General features: G+C 46.4%; 1 pseudogene; it reads right to left on the reverse strand.

The window, feature by feature from the left end:
* Positions 1-2,708: 2,708 nt before the first annotated feature.
* LOC126495558 (POU domain, class 5, transcription factor 1-like) overlaps positions 2,709-3,711 on the reverse strand; it is a 7,193-nt pseudogene continuing 6,190 nt past the window's right edge.

Raw genomic sequence — 3,711 nt, forward strand, 5'->3', positions numbered from 1 at the left:
TGTTTTCACGAACTACAGAAACAGTTGACCCCTGCCCCACTGCCCCATGGAGGATCCAGTGGTGGTGGCAATGCTGTTGGTGCTAACATGGGTTCTGTAGATTCTTGGAAATCTTGTGTGTCTTTTCTGGTCACCCCATCCAGGCCATAATGCTGAAGAAGTTCAACCTCAAAGCTTCATGCAGCGATTAGGCCATAGAGGAGGGTGCCAAAGAACTTAAAGGCAGTATATCATGGACTTCCTGGCTATTAGGTGGACTTGGTCCAGCATGCACACATGGCCAACCTTATGACATACGCCCTCCTTTGGAGCTCCTTATTCAGGGGCCACACATTCTGGAGGACCTTGGTGGCTAACGAGATCACAACTGTCATTGCTGGGGCCATGAGCGTGGCTGGTTATAGTTTCATACATGTAACCAGCAAAGACTCAATGAGCCCAAACTTGTGAGGTTTTGGGCATCCACACAAATTTAGGAAGCTAATCACTAAGACACATGGAACAGATAAAGTGTCAGCTCCTTAGGCCTCCAGTCCACAGAGAGAAAGTGACTAACGGCACGCACCAGTGGCTCATTCTCCTAATGTTGAGACAAGCTACGAAGGGACTCGCAGATGCTACAGTCTACCGTGAGGTGGGAAGTTCTGAGCTCAACTGGAACCAAACGTGGGAGATGGATGAGAAGACTCTTTCATAAGACAAGGATAAGAAACTATCTTGCAATGGTGTGTTCTCTATGAGGTAGCTACAGGCATCCTGCTAAGCTCAGGTGGAGGTGAAGTCTTGTCTGTATGACCTCATTGGAAACATACAAGAGTACCAGAGTACCACATGAAGCTAATCCCAAATTTCCTGAGCAAATCTACTCTACCCAAGTCATTCAAGCAGGAGTGGCCCTGGCCTCCCAGCTGGCCAATGCAGCCCACCACCATTGCAGGACGTAACTAAGTCTTGTTCAGAGGACTCAATAGCTTCATTCACATTACCTGATTCTAGAGAAAGAGTGAGGCCCAGCTGACTGGAACCCTTCTAGAACTTTCTAGAAATAGCAATAAGTTTCCTTTTTTTTAATCTTCTAAGGTAGAGATCAATTTTTAAATATAGATATCCTTTTCTGTCATTATTCTGATTGTTGTCCTGCACAGAGATTTTCTACATAGAATCCTGTGGGTGCTACTCCCCTCTTCTACTGTCTATGAAAGTGATTTTCTTTACTTTTACTAACATGAAAGACTAGTTTTTCCTCTTAAAATGTGCAGAAAACTAATTTGAGAAAGTACGCTCAGATCAACCCCATGACATAAATTTTGAGTTTACTTCCAAATTTAATGATGCTATCTAGCTCTCGATTATTTTTCTTTTAAACAAGTATTTTCCCCCTCCCCCCAAAGACTGTTTAATAGTTGTCCTCGTGACTATTATAGAACTTTAAATCATCATATAGTACTCTCGATATCACATCAATTTTGTCATATGCAAATTTCAGGTGTCAAAGAAGGAAAATTATTCTACCAAATGTAATGGATACCATCTTCTCACTAATTTATTAATAAACTAACTTATTAATAAACTAAAGTTCCATGATAAGCCACAGATCTGAACTGCTCTCTCAAATTAATATCTTCTCAGTAAGATAAAGTTCAGCAACTTTAACCTCCTCCTCAGCTTATGGTTTGTGGTCTCTAAGAAAGCCCCAGCTTCTCCAGGCAGCACCTCAGGCATGCGCTTTGTTTCCCTTCCTCCAGCACCTCTCCCATCCCTCCAGTGAGACATGTTATCTTTTCTGTAACACTCCAGCAAAAGCTGTGTTTGTGAAGAGTGGCAAATGCCCTTCTGATAAAACCTGAGAGTCACACCTCCTGCTTCATCCACACAAAGGGTCCTTGAGCTCTGGCAAACGACGGAAACCTTGGTGAAGTGTGCTAATCCACGCTACAGATGTAGTTTTCAAGAGACTAATAATCCTTGTAGGGTTTTAATTGTATATTTCATACTCCTATCTGTCTTTAAATAATTTTTTACTTTTGACAAACTTGTCTTGAATGAGTCCAGAAAGGCCAAGGCCTCAGGAAAGTTCCCACAGACTGCCCACAACGGGCCATCTGCCCAGGGTCCTTGCTGGACTGCTCTTAGCACAGCCTTCCATTGCATTTCCTGAGCATTTCTGGTTCTTTCCCACATTTTAAAAAGCATTATATCTCCTTGTAGGTTGCATATGTGGAAGGCACTGTGCTTTCTAACCTCTGCCTCAATCATTTTTTTCACTTTTAGCCTTTCTAGCAAGCTAAGCCCGGACACTGTGGTTTTCAGCTTTGCCTGGAGATTGTAATTATTTCTGGTCTGTGAAAGTTTTGAAAATGTAAAACAAGCTGTTGTGCTCAGACTCATAAAAATCACAATCTCTGAGTGTGGGCTCAAGTGTTCCTTAAACCTCCCCAGGGGGTGATTCCATGTGTTCAAAGGCTGAGACTCACTCCTCAGAGGTAAATTCCTTCCTCCCTCCCTTCCTTCTTTCCTTCCTTCCTTCTTTCCGTCCTTCCTTCTTTCCCTTCTGTGTCCAAGGCTGAGGAATGATGAGAATGGGCTCATAATAAATGTCATCACTGAACTTCTCCCCTGCATCACTTCCCTCCTCCTGGCCTCCATCCAGTAACTGAAGAACTCAATCCCACAGCCTCAGTGCTGTGGGATTCTTCCTCCATACTCGGTCAGGTGGGGCGCCTTAGTTTGAAGATATTGAAGCAATGCCAGGAACAGCAGGGAAGAGGGAAAGGCTCTCCTCCTAGAAATGGCCCCAAACAGTACAGTGTGGTGAAGTAGGGGCTCTTATACCCTGGGGCACCAAAATAGGGCCCTGGAGCCAGAGGAAATGATACAGGCCGTCCTGGGAGAGGGGACACTGCGACCTCATATTCCTCTTATTGGGAATAGTGGATACTTAATCGTCTGCCCTTCTGGCACCGGTTATCAACCTGTACTCAGACCACATCGTTTCCCAGCCCAAGCTGCTGATCTTCTGCAGGGTGGGCTCCAGGCACTGGAGAAACAACTTCTCCGGGCTCCCTCTAAAGCGGCTGTCAATCCTCCGCTGCTTCCTCTAGTAGCCCTCACCAGGGCTCCGCTTCGCTCATCTTCTAAAGGCTGCTGCCATCCTCCTCCGTCCTCTTTGTCAGCAGCTTACACACATTCTTGCAACTGAGACGCAGGTCCTTAAAGAGGCAAATGGTCATCTGGGTGAACCTTTCCGACGAGAAGCCCAGGGTAATGTCAGATGGCATATCCATGAGGGGTCCCCTTCCGCTTCAGCAGCTTAGCAAACTGCTCTAGTTCTTTCTGCGGGGCCTTCAGGTCCTGGGACTCCTCAGGACTTGGTCCCACCTTCATGGCAGTGGGTCCAGGGGAGGCCCACTCTGAGTTGCTTTTCTCCCTGACCCTCAGGCTGTAAACTCTTCAAGACGATTGTGGACCTCAGGCCTACTCCAACCTGAGGTCCACACAGTATGCCACCCCTCCACAGAACTCATATGGCAGGAGACAGAGAAAGGTCCTCAACAACTCTGAGCTTGTCCCAAGCCCTGGCTCGTTTCCAGGTCAACTCGGAGGGTCTTGCAGGCTTAGTCAGATTGGAGGGTCCACCCAGCCTAGCTCCAACCCTCCTGATCCATCCATCACTCCTGGTGGGGTAAGAAGGCGATGTCTGAAGCTTGGTGT

This window comes from Alexandromys fortis, unplaced genomic scaffold (assembly GCF_014885135.2).
Source record: "Alexandromys fortis isolate MF-2015 unplaced genomic scaffold, M_Fortis_MF-2015_v1.1 scaffold_518, whole genome shotgun sequence".
Classification (NCBI taxonomy): domain Eukaryota; kingdom Metazoa; phylum Chordata; class Mammalia; order Rodentia; family Cricetidae; genus Alexandromys; species Alexandromys fortis.